Here is a 27,365-nt window from a genome sequence, read left to right on the forward strand (position 1 = left end):
TTCAAAGTGGTCTGCTGGGGTGAAAGTATTCCGTGGGAGCAGCAATCCCTCCTTGAGCACTAGGCAGAAAGCCCTCTGTGGGCAGCCCTCTCAACCCTCTGCCACAATCAAACACACTGGCAGCTGAGGAAAATGTTCTCAGGCGCTGAAATCTTGAAATCTGTCACCATGAAGCTGGTGTAGCTGTGAAGAGACAGGTAAGCACAAATTCTTAAAAGAAAAAAAATTGGAATTGAAAAATTTTCAAGAGGGTTACTGTAAAAGAAAGACAAAAATAGGAACAAAGAACAATTTACCTAGACTATTCATCCTCTGGATCCCAATGGAGAAGAATCCCATAATAACTGTCATCCCATAAGAGTTATTGCAAAGACATCCACTGCAGCCATGCAAGCACATTTGCACTCCAGGGTGAATACATGATGAGTCACATCCATAGCGTGAAGGTGAAACCTGTGTAGGAGGTTTATTCCCTATGCCCTAAAAGTGGATTTTTCTGGAAGCCCCCCAAATCCAGAAACCCAGCAGAGATAGAAAGCTTCACATCAATAAGGGGAATGGACCAAATTTCAAATATCCACCAACGAAGTTCCAAAACCCACCAAAGTCCAAATCCCAGCAACTAGAAATCCAATCTAGAACTCTGCATCAGCCATGATAGAGGTTTACACAGTTCATTAGCATTCCCCTTTGTATCCCACCCAATATTGGGAGATTGAAAACTGAGAGCTACTTCACCAACTGACATCTAGGTGAGAAACACAATAACAATGGCCGAAAATACAAAGCCAAAAACAAATATAAAGAGAGAGTATCTATCCTTTACAACTGCATTGACCACCACAGAAGAAACAAACTCTCTTATTAAGATATTTTAATTTTATTCTCTTTTATTTTATTTTCCTTTCTTCTTCTTTTTATTAATATTATCATCTTTTAACTCTTTTTAAATTTTAATGTTTTCCAGTTTTTTCAAATATAATTTCATCATATTGTGTTATTCATTTTTCCATTATGCATGATTTTGTGTGTTTGTGAGTGTGCATGTGTGGTTGTATATGATCTCATTGCAGATAGGTTTGAAATACATACATATATATGTATATATATATATATATATATATATATAATTCTAATATATATATATATATTAGAATTATATGGGGTATAATTATTGCAGAGTTTATGTTATATTGTTCTTATATTTGTTGATTTGTTTATGCCTGCACTCCCTTACCTTTATCTCACCTTCTTCATTTTCTTCCCCAAAGAACAACTAAAATCTTCTGTTCCCTCCTCCTCTCTCTTTCTCATTACTTTCAATTAACATTTATTCCTACTTCTTTATAGCCTACACCACTCCTTATCTCCTTCCTGTCCTCTGATCACTTTTTCAAATACTTAAAACTTTCTGTTATCTTCCTACCCTATTTTTCTTACTTGAACTGTAAGAGCATTAAATAATAGAGATCATATAAATTATGTAATTCGTACTCATTCAAGTTTTGTGATTATTAATACAGTGGACAACATAATAGACACCTGTTGTTGAATGCCTGATCTAGTTCACCATTTTTTATTATCAGTACAGTTGGTAAATGTTCAACCAACATTCCTATACAGTTGGCAATTAGTATTATAGATGTTAAAATAAACACCAGAGGTTTATCTTAAAGCTATACATCTGTGGCTAACATTACTATAATTTTTTTCTCCTCCTCCTTTAAAGGCATACTGAAAAGAGTTTAGGGCACTCTGATATTCCCCATATCTGAAAGAGATTGGAGATTAGTAACTGAGAGCTACTACACCCAGCTAACAGCTAAGTGAGGAACACAAGGACAGTGGCCAAAAATACAGAGCCAAAGATATAAAGAGTGAGCATAGGTCCTGAGAAATATTCATATCTCAACCAAGATACAATGAATCTTATCTCATCCAAGAACTGGCCCCACCTGAGCCTTAGCTGCCGCAGTCCAGCTGAGCACAATAACCAGGGGGTGACAAGCAACTTGTGAAGGTTGATACAGTGAGAGCTGCTTTATTGTAGGACAGTAGGGGTATATATACATAACTGAATACACAGCTTGTTTCAATTAACATCATCCAGATACATCAATCAGTCACCAAGAAATCCTCATTATCTTAATTACACACAGCTTAACTTAATTAACATCATCCAGACACAGCAGTCAGCCATTAAGGAATCTTCATCACTTTAATGGCTTGCTGTAGTTACTTCACAAACCACTCCCTCTGGCAAAGTGCCAGGCGCCACCTTAACTTGTTTACGGCCCCTAACACTTAGCATTATCCCAACTGAAAGAATTGTGGAGACAAAAACCCCAAAGCAACAAGCAAAACATAAGGAGGAACAATCAGAGAGGAATGTTGGATCATACCCATTGACTTCTACTCATATATCAAAAACAGAAATCCCAGAAAAAATAAAAGAATTAGACAAAAAAGGTGACACATGCAAGTTCAAGACCTCAGAAAACATGAGAAAACAGGTAAACAAATCCCCCCTCAAAATTCACAATCCCTCAACAAAGGATTACATTATTATTGAAGTAGAAGAAATCTTAGAGAATGATTATAAAAATCTGATTGTTAAAATGTTCAATGAACTAAAATAAGATAAAAGGAATGAATTAAGACAGAAAATATAGGAGAGGAAAGAGGATTTCAATAAAGACATACAAACACCAAAAAGAAAGCAATCAAAACTCATAGAAAAGAAAGACACAACCAATCATACAAAAAATTCATATAGAGCATCACTAACAGATTGAATTTGTAGAAAATAAAACTTCAGCCCTTGAAGACTGAACTTCAGGCCTTAAAAACAGAGAATATGAACTTGAGTAGACAGAATGCAATAAGGGAAAAAAAAATCACAGAATGTAATAAGAATATAGATGAACTCTAGGACAACATCAAGAAACCAAACATGAGAATCATTGTAATAGAATATAACAAGGAGAAACAAACTGAAGGCATTAAGAACATTTTCAATGAGATAGCAACAGAAAATATTCCCCATATTAGAAAAGAGATAGACATTTACATACAGAAAACAAAGTACCCCAAGTATACCTAATCAAATGAGAAGCTCTCCAAGACACATCATAATTAAAATTCCTGACACAGAAAAGAACTAAAAAAGAATGTTAAAAGTTGCAAGGGAGGAACATCAGTTCACATTTAGAGGCAAATCAATAGGCTCATATCCAATTTCTCAAGTCAGACCCTAAAATCAAGGGGTCTGGAATGAGATATTCCAAGCTCTTATTAAAGAAAACAACTGCCAGCCAGGTTTATTATACTGTGCAAAGTTCAGTTTCAAATTTGAGGGGGAAATAAAAACTTTCCATTACAAGTGTAAACTAAAAGAAATTATGACAACCACGACAGCACTATAAAGAATACTCAAAGTGCACACAAAGGAACTATAAAATAAGTTCCAAATTTTGCAAATAGATAAAGATCTGTAGAACAGTAAGCTACTGAATGAAAATGAAGACAGTATTGTATTAGGGTTCTCTAGAGTAACAGAATCAACAGGAAGAATAATTATAAAAGAGGATTTATTAGATTGACCTACACAACCAGAAGCTAGATATTCCACAATGATCAGTCCAAGATGTTGATGCCTCAAAAAAAGAAGAATCAATGATGCTACCCCAGTCCGAGACCAAAAAGACTTCTGGAAACTCCCACAAGAATCATTGGCTGAATTTGTTTTGGAAGAGTGCAGGAGTGAGAGTCTGATAACCTCAGGTGATCCCAAAAGCAATCAGGAACCTGTTCAAGAAGAATTAAGCTTACATTTGCTTCTGGTTCCTTGTACTTCCAACTTATGTTTTCCAAGCTTTAAACCATGTTTAGGGAGGGTCTTCACTTCAGTTTGCTATCCCACATACCAATCATTCCTAGACACACCCTCACTGACTCACCTAGAAGTCTCTTAATTTTCAGCATCTCTTCATTCAATCAGGTTGACAATTCAAATTAACCATTAAAAATATGAAGTATAGCAAAAGCTCAAAATTTCAGGAGACAAACATATTAATACTAACTCTAAATGTTAATGGTCTTAACTCCCAAATTAAAAGACACATATAGCAGAATGTGAAGCCAGATTTAAAGTTAGGTAGTCAGTGTAGTTAGGTAAATCGGGTCTAATATCGAGTGAAATCTAAAATGGAGGCCATGCTGGAAATGACTCAGGAAAAACAGGACAACTCATGGAATGTTAATAAAGTCCGAAAAGGCCCTAGGCCAAAGTCCACCTCAAAGAAGTGTTAATAAACAGCCCCCAGCAAACTTAAAGATAGCCCATCACAAAGAAGTGTCCCACCCCTCGGGCCTTCCAACCTACATTCCATCACCAAAACTATAAAAAGGGGAGACAACCGCACTTCCATGGATTCCACCTCTTGGGTCCCCGTGGGAGAAGTCTTTTCTGCTGTCCTTTAATAAACTTCTAATTTCTACTCTGACCTTGCCTCGGTGTGCTTCTTTGGTGTTATTCTTCAATTTGTCACCGGTCAACAGCGGTAACAAATGGATCAAAACACAACATCAAATGTTCATTTGAATATAATTCTCTAATAAATAAAAAAACTTAGAATGTGTGTCTTCTATTTGTTCTATTCATTATCTAAAACTTATTTAAAATATTTATTCATATATAGTTTTTTAAATTAATTTACTTTTTATTGATTTTTTTAAAAATGACAACAGAATGCATTACTTGTTAACATGCAAAAATTAGATTCCATAAAATATTTTTTTTTACTTTTTAAATTTTTTTTTATGTTTTATTTTTTAGTTGTAGTTGGACATAATACCTTTATTCATTCATTCATTCATTCATTCATTTTTAGTTGTACTCTCTGCCTTTGCTTCTATTTATTTATTTTTGTCTTTATACATGTATTTCATGTTTTTTTGCATTGCAATTCTTTTTTATTTATTTATTTATTTTTTTATTGAGTGTTCCAAACATTACAGAGCTCTTGATAAATCATCTTTCATATATTTGACTCCATTGGGTTTTGAACTCCCATTTCTACCCCAAATACAGATAGCAGAATCACATCTGTTACATACTCACATTTTTACCTAATGGCATATTAGTGACTGTTGTAATCTGCTACCTTTCCTATCCCCTTCTATCCCCCCTCCTAGATGCCCTTCAATAGATGAATGGATAAAAAAAATGTGGCATCTATATACAATGGAGTATTATGCAGCACTAAGAAATGACAAAATCATAGAATTTGCATGGAAATGGATGGCATTAGAGCAGATTATGCTAAGTGAAGCTAGCCAAGCCCTAAAAAACAAATGCCAAATGTCTTCTTTGATATAAAGAGAGCAACTAAGAACAGAACAGGAAGGAAGAGCATGAGGAAAAGACTAATAGTAAACAAAGACGAATGGGGGGAGAGAAAGGGAGAGAGAAGGGAAAGGATATGCAAATGGTAGGAGACCTTCAATGATACACAAAAATATAAGAGGTTATGATGGGCAAGGGGGAGGGGGAAAAAAAGGGAGAGAATTGAACAACAGCATAAAATATTGTTTTAACTTAGAGTTTTTATAGAAACTACACCCAAGAGTAAAAATTGTAAAATATTAAAAAAGAAAAACAAATATAAGGTATTTCATAGAGGAAAACTATTTTCTTTTTTACCTTTTTATATTGGTGTTTTATAAGCAAATTTGCAGTGAGGCATATTTATAATGGTATCTACATTGTAATAATGTTATTATTAAGATTAAATGATTTTGTACTAATTTATGAAATACTCTACATCAAACTCTATGTCTGTCCTTCAAATATATTATCTATACTCACCAAAGTCACACTTTAAAAGAGTCATCATTCTCTAAGTATTCACGAAGAAATAGAAAGTCTAAACAATATGTTTACTGGTGATACCTAGAATCTAGAAAAGAGGAACTTGGAGTCATAATTCTACACACAGTAAGTCATGTCTTTTTCAGTTAAAGATATTCATATGTTTTAGCAATTATCTATGTTAAAGGTTTTTTTAAAAAAAATAGATCATAGATATTAAAATTCAAAAACAAGAAGATTTTATAGACTTTAAAAAACACATTATAAAATTTGCAATTAGGTAATAAGACTGCTATTCATCATATCCCATAGGTTACATAGCTAAATTAATATAGTCCTCAAAAGTAGATGATTTTAGGAAAATGTTAATACACAAATAATTCTCCAGTTATTAAACACATATCTTTGATGTTTCCAAACAGATCACTTTGTGGATTAGCTAATAAAACATGTGAACAATCAGTATTTTGTATTATTTATAATCATATTTTAAAACTCCTAAGGCTATTTAAGATCTGGAAGAGAGTTTCAATAGTTTCTACTCTAAGGAGTTTATCTTAAGAAAAAGAAACCAAGAATAAAACATTCTTATATGTGGATAATGACAAAAATGTAGACTTCAAACATACATTGTTCCAGAACCAGTATTTTAGTCATGTTTTTGATGTTTTTGCCAAATCTCATTAAACATTTTTGGCTTTTAAGATATTTGGTGTTTGTGTGTGTATGTGTGTGTATGTGTGTGTGTGTGTGTGTGTGTGTGTATACACACACACACACATATATATATATATATATATATATATATATATATATTTATCTATCTATATATATATATATATATGAACACTCACATTTGTAAGTATACAGTTTGATAGTTTGATAATTATGGTTCTTATACAATAATGCAATTATGACCATAATCAAGGTATAAAACATATCTTCCAATTCTAAACTGGTTAAATGTACCCGTTTTTACAGTCCCCTGATCCAGTCCCAGATAAATTTTGTCACTGTTGTCCTATATATTGTACAATATCCCATGAACGGAATTTCTCTCACTTGGCATAATGATCAGAGACTCATTAATATTATTGTACACATGATAATTTTGGTGCCTTTTATTCCTTCAAATTCCACAAAATGAATATTCTGTAATTTGCTTAACTAATCGATGAGAATTGAGTTACTTCTAATTAGGACTACTGTGAACAATGCCATAAGGATACTGAGGTTCACACATTTGATGTGTATATGTTTTCATTTTGTGGGGATTACGAGGGATTGAATTCAGGGGCACTGGACATCTGAGCCACATTTCCAGCCCTATTTTGTATTTTATTTACAGACAGGGTCTAGCTCAGTTGCTTAGTGCCTCGCCATTGCTGAGGCTCAATTTTATGTTTTCATTTTTTAGTGAATAAAAGAAATAGGTATTACACATCATATAGTAAATGTATGTATAATTTTGTAACCTACTCTTTCCCAGTTTGTATAGGGTAAGACTTTAGTTTTCCATAGGAGTTCTAGTTTTTCAATATCCTCACCATATATTGCTAATAACTTTAATCATTCTGGTAGGCAGAGAGTTGTGTGTGTGTGTGTGTGTGTGATTTCAATTAACATTTTATGATGAATGGTGATGTTTCACATTTATTATGATTTTTAAATACAAGTGTCTCGTTTTCTGAGACATGTTTTATTCATTTCTTTTATGCTTATTTATATGTTTCTTTTTGGTCATCTTATTCAGTTATTGTAGAAGCCTATATATTTGGGGCATATTTGTATTCTGTATTCTGATATAGCTTAGAGCCATTGTCGGTTCAGTTCCAGATTAGCACACAAATAAATTTAATGTAAAGTGAGTTGTGGTAAGTTTTTAAAAGTTGTGTTTACACTATACTGTAGACTATTAAGTGTGAAAAAGTGTTATATCTAAAAATGTTCATATTTAATTTTATAATGCTTTATTGCTTAAAAAAATGTGATGATAATCTGAGACTTCAGTGATTCTTAATCATTTGTGCAGTAAAAGGACATTTCTCAATGTTGATGGCTGCCGATTAATTAGTGGGTGTGCTGAGAGCTGTAGTGGTTGTGGCAATTTCTTCAAAACAGTGATGAAGTTGGCTGTATTAACTCTTCCTTTTAGGAAAATTTTCTCCATAAGATATAGTGCTGTTTGATAGTATTTTACAATAGACTGTGTTTGAAAATCTAGTCAATCTAGTCTCTCAAATCCTGTTGCTATTTTCTCAGCTAAGTTTATGTAATATTCTAAATCCTTCATTGTAATTTCAATGATTTTTCAGCATCTTTATCAAAAATAGACTTCATTTTAAGAAATATTTTTATGTTTATCCATAAAAAGCAATATGATATTGTGGTAGTTTAGTGATAATTTCAGTCCCACTTCTAATCCTTTTCTCTTACTATTTCCATCAGATCTACAGTTATTTCCTTCAGGAAGGTTTTGAACCTCTCAATATCATCCACGAGGATTGGAATCAAAATCTTCCAAATTGCTGTTAATATTGGTATTTTAACCACTTTGTATAAATCACGGATTTTCTTATTGGAGTCTAGAATGGTGAATCTTTCCCAGGTTTTCAATTTACATTGCCCAGATATGTCAAAGGAGTAACTGCCTATGACATCGATAGCCTTATGCAATGAATATAACACTAAAAGTCAAAATTACTCCTTGATCTATGAGCCGCAGAATGGATATTGTGCAGAAGGCATAAAAACAACACTAATATCATTGTATATCACCATCAGACCTCTTTGATAACCAGGTGCACTGTCATTGAGGAGCAATATTTTGAAAGGAATATATTTTTTGAACAGTAGTTCTCAACAGTGAACTTAAAATATTCAATAAATCAAGCTGTAAACAGATGTGCTCTCATGCATTTTTTGTTGTTTCATTTATGAGGCACAGCCAGAACACATTTAATGTAATTTCAAGGGGCCTAGTATATTTGGGATAAAAAAATAAGCATTGATTTTAACCTAAAGTGACCAGTTGCATTAGCCCTTCACAAGAGAGTTAGTCTTTTTTTGACTTGACTATAGTTATAACAGTCTAAGGTGAAATTTTATTCTAATAAAAGTTTCTTTTGTCTACAATGAAATTCTACTATTTAGTGTAATCACCCTAATAAATTATCATAGCAATCTTTTTTTTTTTTAAGCATTAATCTGTGTTTATTATTTTGAATGATTTTTATGTACTGTATAAGTTCAGCTATTGTGTTAGACAAGGAAAGAACAGAACTCCTTTTAAGACTGAGTCCCAGAAGTTAAACATCAACATTTCCATCATATTCTTTTTACTAGAATCTGGGGATGTGGCTCAAGCGGTAGCGCGCTCGCCTGGTATGCGTGTGACCCGGGTTCGATCCTCAGCACCACATACCAACAAAGATGTTGTGTCTGCCGAGAACTAAAAAAAAAAAAAAAAAAAAAAAAAAAAGCAATCTTATGAATAACTTGCCGCAGAAGATGTTATAGTTATTCAAAAGTGTCCTTCGAGATTTGGTGCTTCACCTTGCATTTTTACAATGTGGAGATGGTTTCTTTCCTTAAACCTCATCAGTGAACCACTGCCAGCTTCAAACTTTTCTTCTTCAGCTTCTTTACCTCTCAGCCTTCATAGAATTAAAGAAAGTTAAGACCTTGTTCTGACTTAAGAGGTTTTGTTCTGAATTAGGTTTTGGCTTTTTTCATCTATCCAGATTATACTATAATTTACTCCACAACAACACTGTTTTTCTTTCTTACCACCCATCTGTTCACTGGAGTGGCACTTTTAATTTTCTTAAAGAAGTTTTCCTTTGCATCATAACTTGGCTAATTCACACAAATGCCTTAACTTTCAGCCTATTTTGGATTTTGAAATGTTTCACTCTTTAAGCTATGTCATTCTAGATTTTTTTAAATTTGAAATTAAAGGATTTGCTTTACTTCCTTTCACTTGAACCCTTAGCCTTCCTTATAGTGTTATCAATTGGCTTTATTTCAATGTTATTTCAAAGAAAATAATGAGGCTGAAGAAAAGGAGAGAAACAGGAAGTGGCTAGTAAGTGAAGCATTCAGAACATACATTGCATTGATTCATTTGGTTCACTGTCATTTAGTTATTAATCAAGGTAGCCCAAAACCAAAAATAAAAATAATAACAAATATCATTGATTACAGTTCACCAAATCAGTTATAATAATAATAACAAAAAAGTATGAATTACTGTGAGAATTAACAAAGGTAAGACAAAAGAATGAAGTAAACATATTCTGTTTGAAAAAAATGGTTCCAATAGACTTATTCAATGCAGGCTTCCCACAAGGCTACCGTTTGTAAAAAGTATGCAGTAATTATGAAGCACACACTCACAAAATGGAGTACAATGAAGTGATGTATTTATACAAGCTTTTTGTTGCATATATTTTACAAGAACATTCTCCCAATGTGTGCTTTCTGGCTCTGTGTTTTAAAATAGGTCTTTTGAAGACTTTATTTTTATATGTTGTTTCTCATTTAATCCTTATATAAAATTACATAATGTACTATTAGTACAACTTTAAGATATATATATATTCCTAATTTAATGTCACACATTTCATCTCAGGCTAATTTTACCCTAACATATATTTAGTCCTGTTTTTTTTGGGGGGGTAGGTACTGGTGATTGAGCTCAGGGGCACTCAACCACTGAGCCATATCCCCAACCCTATTTTGTATTTTATTTAGAGACAGGGTCTCAGTGAGTTGCTTAGCACCTAACTGTTGCTGAGGCTGACTTTGAACCCATGATCTTCATCTTTCAGCTGCTGGAATTACAGTAGTGTGCTACTACACCCAGCTAGGCCATATAATTATTTAGCTAATTTTTGTACATGCTGTGAGAAAAATATTAAAGGTATTCATACATGCAATTTCCAGTTTCTTTTTATATCACTTGGTATCACAACACAATATAAAATATAGATTCAGATATAGATATTGATATAGATGTGGAGACCTGTTTTCACTTGGAACTCATTTGAAAATAATATTACTATTGTTATTGCCTTCATTTACTTGTTGTACCAATCTCTAACTTTATATTTTTTCTTTTTAACTTTTCTTACTTAATAGTTGATATTAATTGAAAAATTATAATCATACACACTTATGGAGTACAATGTGATATTTTGACCTATTATACTGTGTGAAATGATTAAATCAATCTAAAATCCATCACCTTGCTGATTTACCATTTCCTATTGGAAGGCATTTGGAAATTAGTTTCTTATTTTGACATATAAATATTTTAGTAACCCTATTATGGAATAGATTTCAAAACTATAAATTCCACATATAGGAAAGATCATAAGGTGCTTATCTTTTGTGTTGCTTATTTCACTTTGCATAATGTCCTAGATTCATCCACAATGTTGCAAATGACATGGTTTCTATCTTTTTAAAAAGAATATTAGTGCTCCTGAGTTCTATCACCAGTATCCAAAAAAGAAAATAATTATAGAACTAAATACATGTTAGGGTAAAAATATTAGTGCTGTGTGTGTGTATGTGTGTGTGTGTGTGTGTGTGTGTGTGTGTGTGTGTGTGATTTTCTTTTTCGGTTTTTTCATTGGTGAACATCAAAACATCATGATACTGGTATAAAAACAGAAGCATGCAGCCAGGTTCAGTGATGCACACTTGTAATCCCAGTGACTTGGGAGGCTGAGGCAGAAAGGTCATGAGTTCAAAGCCAGCTTTAGCAAAAGCGAAATGCTAAGCAACTCAGTGAGACTCTATTTCTAAATAAAATACAAAATAAGGCTGAATTGTGGCTCAGTGATTGAATGTTGTGGATTTCATTCCCTGGTACCAAAAAAACCCAAAGCTAAACAAAGTCTAGTTACCTCTATCAGTGGAATAGGATAAAAAGCACAGCAGTAAATACACTCATTTATGGACAATTGATTTTCAACAAAGGTATGAAGAACACACTATGGGGAAAGGATAATCTCTTAAGTAAAGAACATTGGGAAAATGGGATATTCAGAGAAGAATAATCTCTGAGATCCTTATCTCACAGCAACATACAAAAATAAACATTTTTTTACAAATTTAACAAGACCCGTAACTGTAAAAATACTAGAAGAAAACATGAAAAAAGCTACACAACTTTGGTCTGGACGATGAAATCCTAAATCAGCTTAAGAAAGTTTACTTATATTCAAAATTTATTTTTAATGATCATTATTGTTTCTTTCCTTTGTTGATAATTCATCTTTTACCAGTGAAATTTTATGTATTAAAATATGTATTCAAAATTCCTTGCATTAGTTATAATATTCACCTAACTTTTTGTTTCTTATTTCTTTTCAGTGCCAGCCTTTGCCAGGGGTGGAGGTGAGGATCTAACCCAGGGCCTTTTACAAACTAGGCAAGGGCTCCCATCATTAACATTTCCAGCCCTCATGGCCATTAGTAATTGCTTCTGTATTGCCACCATTTTTTTAATCTTAGCCTATGCTCCATTTTCTTAGTTCTTCACTTTTTTTTTTTTTTTTTTGTAATTTTGGCTTTCATCCTAGACATTATGAACGACCATTATTTCTTCTCTTTTTACTTATAGAGCATTTAATATTGTCCAATGAATATTTACTTTATGTCACCACTGTTATTTACATCACTTTATGTTATCAATTAATGTTTGATTTATATTCCCTTGAATAGACTTGAAATGCACACTTGTTATGTATTGTGGCCTCTCTAATTCATATACTTATGTTTATTTGGACTGTTTGGGTTCTACTTGAATATATGTGTTTCAAGGGTCAAAGATGCAGTGGACAGAGTTTGTACATATATGTTTCATTTTTTGTTTTGTTTTGTTTTTTCCTCTTAAAGATTTCTTTTACTCTTTCTTGTGTTATATTTCCTATTTTTCCTGCTCATTCCTTAAGCCAGAAGGATTGTGAAATTCTTGTATTTGTCCCTATGGAAAAGCATGTGAGATGTGTATACTGCCTGGTTAAAATTTTAAAGCCATGAGTACTTACTTGTATAATCTTATGCCTCCGCTGTTTTAAAAAAGTATATACTACCACTAGTTTATCTGCTTTTGTGCACTTTCCAGAAACTTTGTAGGATCTTTGTTTTGCTGTTGTTTTTGTTTTTTAATGTTCCAATAGTACAATGTTCCTGGCAAGAGTTTTTAATGAAATCTATTGTAACATAACAAGAAATATAAGCATCTCTCATTTGTTATATTTTTGAGTGCATTCTCTAGTTTATTAGCCATAAGTAATTAGTAACTATCTCAAATATTTTTAATATATTTAGAATTAACCAATAATGTTTTCACCTGATAGATAATATCAAATACTATGAGCTAAAAGAGGAATAATGATCATTAAAGATTTGAACATGTCAAGATAACAACTTTCATGATTTTAGCATATAATTTTTCCTGCTAACTTTTCTTGTTTTATGTTTTATGATTACAATATTACTTTAATTGTATTAATATCCCATTTTACTTTTTAAATGTAAATTATAAAAATATGAAATTATGCTAAATCATCAGTGCAGTATAGTACTGCATTTACTAAATATGTGACTTTATGTATGTGCATACATATGTTTTATAAGATATGCAGAAATTACAAATTTCCATCCTTGACTTTAAATACTCAAACTGATTAGCATTAAATTTGTTGTGCTAAATAGTCTGAGAAAAGCAGAGCATGAAATTGACTTGACATGTTCATATCATATTTTACAGTGGGTCACATTATAATTAAATGAGAAATTTATTGTAACTACACATGGTGCCTTTCCTTTGAGAATATATTCTTATTCTAAACAATTTTATGGTAATATTATCAGTTCCATTAAGAGATCTGCCTACTTGAAACATGCTAAAGTTCTGAGATTTCTGTTTTTCCAAATACAAAGTATACCCTGAGTGTTTAAGTAGTCACAGTTTGAATTTAAGACAACAAAATGAGAAAGAAGATAAATAGAACTTAGAACATGTAAATTTAACTATGTTTTTAAACTATACCTGGTTAATATTTATGCTTGACCCAGAAAACTTAACTAGTGATTAAATAAATGGTGGAATAATATCTAAATCAATTTTTACTCTGAAACATCCAGTCACTGATGAAAGGAATATAATTAAGTTTGTGCCATTTTAACAATGAGGAAAGTATATAGTTACCTAGAAATATTGCCAGTATTTTGTTTCTTGTATAGTCAAAAATTGTAGTTAATATGCTAAAACATAATTAAACCCAGACTTTAATATATGGGACGATAATACACACATGTATTTATTTTTTATGTTTACATTTTTACATAAGAATTAATATTTTTGATTACAGTTGATAACATAAAAGGTTACATCTATTAAAACAATTCCTCTGCTTATTATTAGAACCATGCAAATAGTGTTGACAGGTGAGTATAATGCCATTTTATTTGATTTTAATGGGTTTATCCCTAAGAACAAAGTGTAGATCTAAAAAAGTTAAAATTTTGTCAAGGTCACAAATGGATTTTCACATGGTTTTGATGCCAAGCCATAAGTCCAATCTCAACTTTCCTTTTTTACCTCTCCCCAAACCTTTAAAAATTCGTATTTGTAATTGTAAACATAAAATGAAATCTTTTCAAAAATCCATATACGTTTTGTCTGATTTCTCCATATACATTCCAAGCTATAGTAATATATTTTAAAACATATATTTTCAAGACAAATTTTATAAGAGCCACAAAAATCAATATAAACAAATTATAACTACATATTTTTGTCTTCACAAATCAGATACAGGATAATTTATTGTTAGGTAACAATATCAGATAATGGTTACAGAATGTTTTCTGAAGAACTATCTGTATAAAATTAGTTCTGTGAATTAATAGCATTTTGACATCAGGCTAGTTACCATGTGTTCCATTTTACCTATCTGTAAAATGTACATAAAAATAGTTTTGAACCTCAAAAGTGTATATCTGTTTATACTGAATACTTATAAATTATAAAATGGCTGGTATTATTTTTAATTACAACATTGCAAGTCAAACACAAACAATGATGTTAGCTGTCATGTTTGCTCTTTATCTCCTTTATTTTATAGTTTTAAAATTAATGAATTAATTCCTCAGTGTACTACAAAAAGGACAAATGAATTTTTTATGTCACAAATACTTACACTTAAACATAGCTGATAGGGCTCAATACATTGCAATTATTAATCTCGAATTATGTTAACTTTGCTAAGTGGTTTCTGTTTAGATTAGCTGCTGAGTCACTCTCTGTGTGTGAGAGTCTTGTTTTAAACCTTTATTTTGAAATAATTAGAGATTCACACAAAGTTACAAAAGTAATAAAGAGAGATCCCATGTGTTCTTCACCCAGTTTCCTCATTGGTGACATTCCTGAATCTTCTTTTTTTTTTAATCACTTTTCGTACTTTTAGAGCGCTTCATTGCTTTCTGATATGACAAGACGACCAAGACACCTTGGATATTACCTTTCCCAGATCTAGAAACAGCCATTCTCCAAGGGTCTTTCAATTTTGTTTAGTGTGATATGATTTTTAGAAATATGATTTGGATAATAGGTGTGATTATTGTTACAAAATATCACTATTTCTAGGTATTTTCTGTTACTGAGTTAAGGGGTATTAATTTTTTAAAAGGTGAAATACATCCAAAGTGTATACTCATCTAACTCAAATTCAACTTTGGAAAGTTTTTACTCAATTCTTCAATATTATATTTGTATAAATTCCTCCTATATGCACAGATTTCACTTTGGGGAATAGAAAACACAGTAGAGTGAATTGGACATAACTTTACTTTGCTCATAAATAAATACACCACCAATAACTCCACATTATGTACAACCACAAGAATGGGATCCTAATTGGGATGGGTTGTACTCCATGTAAGCATAAAATATGTCAAAATACAATAAACTGTCATGGTATCTATAAACAACAAATTAAAAAAGAAAAAGAAAAAAGGATAGAGAGAAGAAAACTAAATAAATAAGATAATTAGGGGCTAAACATTAATCCTAAGAAATCATGGGTTAAAATTAAACCTTATTCAAGGAAAAAAAAAAACAAATACAAAGAATGGTGAACATATTAAACCATTACAAATACCTGTATAGTTAGAGTAATACTTATATTATTTTCTAAATCCATCATTTGAGCAGTGTGGAGTAGTGAATATTTGTTCTTTTAACATTTGTATATGGTCAAATATTACAAAAACTTCAATGAACAAATTAGCATCAACATTAACTCATATTTTCTTTATGACATAACTCATTATGATGATATTCTGTTTTTTATATCCAAGTTTCTGTTACTTACTGTTTATTTTCCGTAAACTAAATACATAAATTTGACAAGTAAAATGTCTTAATTCAGTACATTCTATGTAATGGAAGCCAAAAATTTTAAAATACTATAAAAAAGAAAAGTGAGGAAAAAGGGAATACTTTCCAACACCATCAGATTAAAACCTTTTGTTGCTTTCTTTGTGGGTGTAGAAAGCTCATCAATACTTCTCTATTCATTCAGCAGCTCTGGCGTTACATGGCTACATGCCTGGATAAAAGTGTCTAGGAACAGGTGGAAGTAATACTTCAAGGCTACATCTGGTTAGTAATAAATTGAAATCAGCAAAAACAAAGCAAAACAAATCCACAAAAGAGTATATTTGGCCATAGTACAATATCAAACCACAGGAAAGTTAGTTGAAAGAAGAAATAAGACACTGTATGGATGAAACTACTAAATTCAAAACAGGTTTTGTGCCTTATTTTATTTGATTACTTGTCAAAAAATAGTAATTGAACATATTTGAAAAATTTGTAGAGTCAAAATTATAAAACTTGGTTTTGAAATTTTTGTCTGCTTCAAGCGGATACTAAGCAAAACATGGAAAATATACATTTCAATTACTTTATTTAAATAACCTAATATTAAATATAATTCACAAAATGGAGATGGAATAAGTACCATGAAAATGTACTTGGACACTTAGGGTACTTATTTCTGAGTCAAAACAAATAATTACTTTCTTTGATGGAAGTTCTATTTAATTAACAAACAATTCTGCCTATTTTAAGCCATGTGAGAAACTGGCTAAAAATTATTGTGAATGTTGAAAAATTTTGAACATAAGCTGAAAATTGACTTTTTAAAGTGTCATTGTTTTGATATTTGGGTATTAATAATATAAAATATATAATTAATTTAAGAGCAGAATTAAATATTATGGAATAGATACAGTTCTTATAAAAATTCTTGTTTGTGTTTTGTAAGTTTCCATTTGTATTTTTCAAAGTGACTAAATTTTATTTTAAAATTTTCATCTGAATCTATAAATTAGAAATTTTGGAAATCTAAATTTTAGGGATTACTTCATTAAATTTGCCCATTTGAGTGTTGGGTAAATTGAATATGTAATATATTGAGATCAGCATTAGAAATGAATTGAAGTATTCTAATTATTTTCTGTGGTTTGCTGTATAGATTGCTGGGAGGAGTTTTATTGAATGAACTTTTTTGAAAATTGAAAATTTATTTCAAAATATGAGTCAAGATTTACTCTTTTCTGAGTCTCAGTCCTTTTCACTTACAGATTATAGTAAATAAAATTGCAGAAATTATAAAATAGTGTCTGTTTAAATAGTTCCTAAATTCATCATATATCATAGGAAATTAGTATCTGAAATTCCTAAAGAGATCACATAAATAAACAGAACTACTCACTAATCTATCTTTAGAGTGATGTACAGTCATTTATAAATGCAAGAATTCCAAAATGGGAGTTTAAGAAAGTGAAGTAAGTGTAAGTGGAAAACATTAGCAAATCAGAAAAAAAAAAACCTGCAAGGAGAAGTCCTTTGGTAACTCCTCATTCATCATTTACATATTCATTCAGTGAATATTTATGTGGAGCTCATTGTATGCCAAGAACATTATTAGACAAATAATAATCTTACTATCACCTACTTAAAACGTTGTCCTGTTTTAGATTTACCACTAGTAAATCCATCACAATTACAAAGAATATTTCCCAGGATCATGTAACACATGACTTTTATGCACAAACACTTAAGACATTAACTTACTATTGTTTTTCTTCTTTTATTTTCTTATTGAAATATTTTGTTTAATAGTAGTATTATAGATATTAGACATTTTATTTTTTATTTGTTTTTTATTTAGAGAAAGTATGAATTGTACAATTCCTATATACTCTCTATATAGTTTCTCCCATCATTAATATCTATCATTAATACAATGTGTTTCCTTTATGAGACAATGTTTATATATTATTTACTTTTAAATCCATAGTTCATTCATATTTTTTAGTTCTTATCTACTAACATTTTCTGTGACAGAATCCCATGCAGGATACCACATTACATTTACTTGATTATCTTCTTGGCTCCTCTTGGAGGTAACAATTTCTCAGAATACCTCTATTATGATATTCTTGACTATTTTGAGGAATATTTTTTCTGACATTTTAAAGTGCATATCTTGATTAGGATATATCTTGTGTTTTTAATGTTTATAAATTTTTATAGGTTTTGTGACTACAGCCACAAAAGTCAAATATCATTTTAATGCCACCTTTTCAAGGTTAACTAACATCAACATGCATAATCCCTATGGATGGTAAGTAAATTGGTGATACAACTGAGATTGTGTTTGTTAGGTTTCTCTATTGTTTCCCTGATTTTGAAATGTACTCATTAGAGAAAAGGCACTACACATAGCTAACATTCAGAAAGTGGAGGTGATACATTCTCTTCTAACAGACTAGATTTTTACATAAATCATTTAGGACTACTCTATCCCTATTTATTTATGTTTATTTGTTTTCTTTTGGACTTGATGTTCACCTTATGCTTTGTGTGACAATTCAAAATCACTTTATAGATTATTTTTATGCTCAAGTTTTTCCATCTTTTGGCATTAAATCCTTTTGGTTTTATTGTATCCTATTGACATATACCTCTCCCTTTATTTATTTATTTTTAGCACTTTCTTTCTAGCACTACAAGCCACGTACTTGTTAGGTCAGTCCAAAACTTAGTTATTACTTCAAGATGTTCTGTTTCTTTAATGGGAGAATCACATTAAGAAAAAAATATCTATTAGTTGTGCTTATTGCTATTTGTGTGTCATCTCTGTGAACTTTTAGTTGACAGAGAAGAGAAATATATGTATGCATAATAACATGCAGATATGTTCATGTGTATATATATATATATTTATGTATATATTTCTATATGAAATGATCTGTCTGTACTAAGCTAAACATAATCTCATATTGATGTTTCCCTTTTCAAGACAATAGCATATAAACCATTTTACTCTCCTTCCCTTACTTTTCTGTGATATCCCCTTTCAGGGTGATACAATTGGATCCAGTTACGTACATAATTATTCAGTTCTTACATCCATGTGTAAAGTTTCATGATTCTAAACTTTTATTTTATGGGAGATAATTTTATTAATTGAAATACAGTGCTTATATGTAGCACCTTTCATATATAGGTTTATAGAATACTGCTATATCCAGTCACTCAAGTGAGCACCATATCTCCCCATATCCTTTCTTAAGCAAGTTTCATAGTTTCAATACATAATTTTTGTTGTTATGAATTATATTTTGGTTCACCTCTTAAATGTTATTTAAATTTTTCGCTGCTATAAATTTTATATATTCTGAAAAATATATATCATGTTTTTAATATTGAGATATCAAAATAATAATCTCATTTTCCTAAAATTCACTGTGCTTTACCTGTTTATTCTATTACATACTTCATAATGGAAGTACCACACACCATTACTCACTCACCTGGAAGTCAATGATTTCACAATTATATAATTATGTTTCTTAAAAAATTGGTTTTGTTATGGTTTTATTTTGAGATATCACACTGAAAAACTCATATTTGAAAATATAGAAATGTTACTGGGCACACACCTGTAATCCCAGTGACTTGAGAGGCTGAGGCAGAAGGATCACAAGTTCAAAGCCAGCCTCAGCAAAAGCAAGGCCATTAGCAACTCAGTGAGATCCAGTCTCTCAATAAAATACAAAACAAGGCTGGGGATGTGGCTCAGTGGTTGAGTACCCCTGAATTCAATCCCCACTACCCACCCGAAAAAATAAAAGAAAAAGAATATATAGCAATGTTTAGAGGTGAAGTGATTAGACTATGAGAGCTGTAGCTTAATCACTGATTAATCCATTGAATAGATTAATAGTTTAAATGAATTATGGGATGATAATTATGCTAAATAAAATAAGCCAAACTTAGAACGTCAAAGGATAATGCACTATGGTGTATACAAGGATTAAATAATTATGTGATGATATAAGCAAGTAGAGTGTGGCTGGTGGAACTAGGTCACTGGAGCCGTGCTCTTGTAGAGTAAATATCTTAACCTTGACTCTTCTGTCTCTGCTTCCTGGAAGTCATGAGTGAAGAGCTTTCCTCTTCCACATTCATCCATCATTATGTTTTTTCCTTACTTTCAGCAAAAAGCAATTGAGTCAGCCAATGATGGACTGAACCTTTAAAACTGTGAGCCCCAAATACCACCCCTCTTCAAGTTGTTCTTGTCAGATACTTGGGTCACAGCAAAGAAAGACTTAAGACAGACGTGTAAAGAAAATCACACAATGAGTAGATTTTTTTAGACTTGCTTCTTTCACATAGCAGTGCACATTTTAGTTTCATCCTTGTCATTATGTGGCTTAATATGTATTTATTTTTATGACTCAATAGTGTTTAATTTTATGAATTTATCATAATTTGTTCATTCACCTTTTGAAGGAAATTTTGCTTGCTTAAACTATTTGAAAACTGTAATTGAAAATACTAAAGCTTCTGTAACCACTTTGGTGAAGGCTTAGTGTACACAATAATTTTACTTTAGATTAGTTGAATAAATATTTGAAAATGAGATTATTATATATAATGATAAAACTATAATTATTTTTGTAAGAAATTTCCACGTTGTCTATCAAAGTGACATTACTGTGTTGTGGGTCTACCAACAATGAATCAGTTTCTCAGCAGTGTATGGTATTCTCAGATTGTTTTAGATTTCTTAGCTCTAACAGATGAGTAATTATATATTGTCAGGGGCATTTCTGTTCATGATCCCTCCTTTTTACCTACTCCCTTTTTCTCCTGTCCTCTCTCTCTGTTCTCCCATTCCTCTACTCCACTTGACTTCCTTTCATTCTATTAATTTGTATTTATATTATCCTCTTTCCCTCCTTTTCTTTATTTTACTTTAATTCCTGCATATAAGAGAAAATATCAACCTTTGAATTTCTAAATTTGGCTTATTTCATTTAGCAACTATTCTCCAGCTTTATCTAGTTACGAGCAAATGCCATAATTTAATCCTTTTTATAGCTGAGTAGAACTCTGTTTTATATGTACCACAATTTCTTAATCTGTTCATCTATTAGTGAACACCTGAGTTTCTCCCATATTTCAACTATTGTGAATGGTGCTGGAACAAACCTTGAGGAGGCTGTGCTATGCTGATTTTATATCTTTTGGGAAAATACCAAGGAGTAACATTCCTGAACCATATAAAAATTCCACCCTAGTTTTTTGAGGAATCTCCATAGTGCTTTCCAGAGTGCCTCATCAACAATGTGCAAACCCATCTTTTCCCCCATAAACTTGCCAGGTTACTGTTGTTTTTAATTTCTGACTGGAGTGAGATGAAATATTAGTATTGTTTTAATCTGTAGTTTCATTATTGCTAGTAATGTTGAACATTTATTTTTATGTATTTGATGACCATTTGTGATTCTTCTTTTGAAAAGTTTCTGTTTAGTTCTTTTGCCCATTTGTTGATTGGGTTATTATTGTTATTCCCTTATTTTTTTTCTTTCTTTTTTTTGTGATACTGGGGATTGAATCTAGGGCCTTGTGCACATAAGGCAAGCACTCTACCAACTGAGCTATATCCCCAGGCTTGTTATTACTTTCTCTCTCTCTCTCTCTCAGTTTGAATTTTTGTATATTCTGTATATTTTTTTAAATGTTTATTTTTTAGTTTTAGGTGGACACAATATCTTTATTATTTCGATGTGGTGCTGAGGATCGAACCCAGTGCCTCACGCATGCCAGGTGAGCGCGCTACCACTTGAGCAACATCCTGAGCCCCTATTCTGGATATTAATCCTTTATTGGAGGAGTAGCTGGCCAAAATTTTCTTCCATTCTGTAGGTCCTCTCTTCATGATTCTAATTATTTCATTTGCTATGCCAGAGCTTTTTAGTTTAATGGTATCCTACTTATTAATTATTGGTTTTATTTCTTTATTTTCAGGGGTCTTTTTAGGAAAGTTGCTGCAAGCATTTATGTGATTCAGTGTTAACCATAGATTTTCTGCTAGCAGTTGTAAATTTCTGGTCTAATTCCTATGTCTTTAATTCATTTTTATTTAATTCATATGCAGGGTAAAAAGGGTTGTCTAATTTTCTTTTTCTACATATAGCTATCCAGTTTTTATAGCACCATTTTTTAAAAGGCTCTTTTCTCTAAGATATATATTTGGCACCTTTGTCAAATATCGATGGCTCTAAGTATGTGGGTTTGTCTCTGTCTTTTACTTTTCTCCATTGGTCTTAATGTCTATTTTGATGCCAAAACCATGCTGTTTTGTTACTATAATTTTAGATTAGGCATTGTACTGCATCCTGCTTCACTTTTCTTAGCATTGCTTTGGCTATTCTGGTCTCTTATTTATCCAAATGAATTTAAGAATTGTTTTATTCTACTTCTGGGGAGAATGCCATTGGTATTTTTGATGAGGATTACATTGAATCTTTATATTCCTTTTGGTATCTTGGATATTTTGACAATAGTGATTCTTCCTATCCACGAACATGATGTTTTTTTCATCTTCTAAGGTCTTCTTCAATTTCTTTTTTCAGTGTTTTAAAATTTTCATTGTAGAGCCCTTTTACCACTTTAGTCAAATTAATTCCCAAGTAGTTCATTTGGGGTTATTGTGAATGAAATGGTTTTCTTGATTTCTTCCTTGCCTGAATCACTATTGGAGTTTAGGAAATCTGTTGACTCATGGGTGTATATCTTATATCCTTTTACCTTGATAAACTAATTTATAAGCTTTAGAAGACTTCTGGTTTCTTGAATCTTCTAGATATAATATCATATACAGAGATAATCTGAAATCTACTTGTCTTATTTGTATTCCTTTGATTTCCTTTTCTTGTATGATAACTATGGTTCATGTTTCAGGTACTATATTAAATAAGACAGACTTGTCTTTTTGATTTTAGACAAATTCTTTTAGTGTTTCTCCAAAATTTAGTATGATATTGTCTTCAATTTTGACATAAATGGCCTTTAAGACGTGGAGGTAAATTTCTTCAATCTCCAGCTTTTTCAGTTAACATGAATAGGGTTGGATATCATCAAAAGCCTTTCCTACATCTATTGAGATGATCATGTGATTTTTGTCCTTAATCCCATTTAAGTGGTGAATTACATTTATCCATTTGCATATGTTGAACCAACCTTTCATTCGTAGAATTAAACCCACTTGATCATGGTGTATGTATTATCTGTTTGATGTATTTTTTAATGAAGTCTGCTACTATTTTATTAAAAATTTTTGCATGTGTATTGATCAGGGATGTTGGTCTATAATTTTCTCTCCTTGATGCATCTTGGTCTGGTTTGGTAAAAGGGTTTTAATGGCTTTATAAAATGTATTTGGCTGTTTTCTCTTTCAGTTTCATGAAATATTTTGAAAAAGACTGGTATTAGTTCTTCTGTAAAGATCTGGTAAAACCCAGCTGAGAATCCATCAGGGCCTAAAATTTTGTTTTTTTGTAAGGCTTTTAATTGCTTTTTCAATTACGTGACTTAGTATTGGTTTGTTTAGGTTTTCTTTTTTCTTACTTTGGAGATATCACTTTTATCTGATTTCAATTTTAACACATATTTTATTCAAGAATTTCCTGTCATTGTACTCTTCTATAAATATAATATGCAGCATAGAAGTTTCTAGTTTTAATGAAGTCCAGTTTCTCATTTTGTTCTCTTGTATATCATATTTTTGATGTTATGCCTAATACACATCCTCAAAACAAAGGTCAGGGAGTATTTTTGGTTTTTGTTTTCCCATGTTTTGTTTTGGGAATTTTTATCTCTTTATAATTGCATCTACATCTATGATTTTCTTTAAGTGAATATTTTGGTCAAATATAAGGTCTGTGTCTAGATTCATTTTTATGATTTTCTTCAATGTGTCTAACCAGTTGGTCAAGATCAAACCACTGAATTTATTTTGCATCTTTATAAGAAAAGTAGTTTTAAAAAATAGTGTATTATTTGTGAGAGTCTATTCTAGGACCCCTAGCTTATTCCATTTATCTGCATTTATTCATTTTGTCTTGATTAATGCAACATTATAGGTCTATAAATTAGTTATATCAGACCAACTCAGTTCTTCAGAATTGTGTGTGATATTCTGTGTCTTTTGTTTTTCCACATAAATATTGGGATCATTTGGTCAATTGCCATGGAAATTTGCTTGGAATTTATTGGAGACTGATGACAACAAAATCAAATGGCAAAGAATGTTATATTAGTACTACTGAATCTTATTGTCCATCAACATGGGCTTTCCATTTATGCAAATTTTATTTGAAGTTTTTCCTATTATTAATTTCATTTTATTTTTTAAATAGACACTAAACATATTTTGGTAGAATTACACCTACATATTTCATGTTGTTGTAACTTACTGTTTTGTTGTAAATGGTTTATAACTCTAATTAGTCACTATTGATATAGAGATTTTGCATTATTTTATATTGTTATATCAGTTATCTGTTGTTTGAATTATTTTTGTAGCTTTTTTGTGGTTGCCTACATAGAAAATGGTATAATCTACGAACAAAGACAAGGCTGTTTTTCTTTATCAATTTCTGTACTTATATTTTTTCATGTTGAAAGAGGAATGTTAAATTCAGCATTGAACTACCCTATATGAGCAGCAACTCAGTCTTATCAGAAATATTCCCTGTATCTTCTGCACCTTCTCTGAATTAATTATTCTTTTATGAATCCTAAAACCTTACTCCCACAAATATTTTCCTTCCTTTATGCCTATTCCAAATGGTGGCTATTTTTTCTTTCATAGTCTTTTACTTTTGATATACAAGTGAGTAAGCTGTCCTTCATGTTCCTTATTGCAGCTTCCAAAATGATAGCAGAACCACTCTGTAACTAAAACTGGAGTATAATTTCTCTTATTTCATCCTAATGCTGTCATCTATAGAACTGCCTGTCATCCCTTGTGGAGTCATTTCCACCTTTGCAATATTACTTGGTCTTATTCCTTTTTATTTCCATGTACATTAATTTAATCCCTCAGGTAGCATGGCTTTTCATTAATCTGTTCACTGGAAATGCTTTACTGTCCACACCACTTCAACCACACAATTTTTCCTTATTTGCCCTTTTAGGCTTTTGTTTTAAGTTTTTTATAATATCAACTCGAATTTCATTGTATGATAACCACCTATTTTCTTTACTTTTTATCTTAAAATTTTCAACCAAGTACTCACCATGACCTTTGATATGTTAACCCTAATTTATTTTTATTTTTTTTCATTCCATTAATGTAATTACTTTCTTTTTCATCAGGTTAGAATCTCATTGTTTCACTGAATCATACTCAAACTTCAGGACCTTACCAACTATATCACACTTCCCTGAAAAACACAGCCTTTTTTTTTTTTTTTTTTTTTTTACAATCTGTCACAGTATGGGAAAGGAACACAAATGAAAATGCAGGGGAAAAAAAAGAGTCAAATCCAAATTCTCATGGTCTAAATAAGTTAAGGTTGATGAGTAAGTTACAGCACATAAATAAATAGAGAAGCTGTCCTTAACCAAAAATTATGTATAGCTCATAAATAACCATAATGGGGGGAAAAGTATATGTGCACAGATGGAAGAACTAGAGAAAGAAATTTTTGCAATCCTTGTGAGAAATATGATTTCGAGGCAGATTTCTAACTTAGATTTACTCTGAAACTAGAGTAAAGTCATATAGTGAATCTAATTGACATTATCTGTAATATATGTTGACTTAAAACATAAAACCCCAAACAAAGTGTTGTGGCTGAGAATTTTGGACTGGAAAGAAAAGATATAACAGGAATTACAAATATAAGCAACTACAAATAATCAAAAAATATAATTTGGGGTTGACTCATTAAGTCCAATTTTAATTGGGAGAAAAATCATTCTGACATTGGTTTGTGGACATAAATAATGATTAAATAATATGACATTACAGCATTCAGAATATTAAAGTTCAAAAGAGTGTGTATTATTGCAATAATCCAAGTCAATCCTATCTATCACTCACTCTGTTCTTACATTTACCTAATATTTTGGGTTAAGTATTTTTTTTATCATGTGAATTTTGAGATTTCTTCAATGATTTATAAGATTTGGCTTCAATCATTTTTTTTTTTTTTTTTACTGCATGCCTGGTAACATGGTTTTATGCAGTAATATCCATTAAGTGGAAAACATTTTATATGACTCTGAAAGTAACTTATAATATTATCTTTCTGTTAATGTTTTTATTCTATAGAGATGAAACAACATTGTCTACAATTTGAACCCAAACTGCCTTAAATATGTATACCTTGTACAAGCCCAGGTTTAGAATTGGAAAAAAATAATCATTGTTCAATCATATAACTTAAAGAATAAAGCTTTTCTGACTATTTTCAACTATATTAAATGTTATCTGATCAATATTTGCACTATCATTTTCATCATGAACTTAGTTGATTTCAGGGTATTCATCTCACATATGTTTAGCCTAACAATAATGACAGAGAAATAAGAATTCACAGAAGCCCTGATAAAACTTTTTAAAATGGCCATCATATAACAAATTAATATATTTTAAGGTGACTATACTATAAAAAGTAAAACATTGAAATGTAAGCTTCCTAGAAGATAGAACGGATTTATATTATCCAAAGTGCTAGGGGTAATTATTAACAGGGGTTATTTAACTGGTCTATAATTAGAATACCAATGAGCCAGTTGCTCTAGAAAAATTCCCTATTGTAGATAGACATGTCTTCAGTTTAAATATTTTAGCCATAAAATGTTCTCTCTCCATATAAGAAATATTTTTTTCTCTATGTTGAAAAAGGAAAACATGAATGCAGTTCATTGATAATAACCCAGAAGCAAAACACCTATTGTATCCCCATGAAATTTTTTAGCTATTGGAGAAAACCGATCCCAGAGATGTCTTGGTTGATGAACTCAACTTTTCTGAACAAAGTAAAAATAGTTTGATTTGAAGGTGTGAGGAGGAGATGCATCATATCATTTTTA

Source organism: Urocitellus parryii, chromosome 2 (genome assembly GCF_045843805.1).
Source record: "Urocitellus parryii isolate mUroPar1 chromosome 2, mUroPar1.hap1, whole genome shotgun sequence".
Taxonomy (NCBI): domain Eukaryota; kingdom Metazoa; phylum Chordata; class Mammalia; order Rodentia; family Sciuridae; genus Urocitellus; species Urocitellus parryii.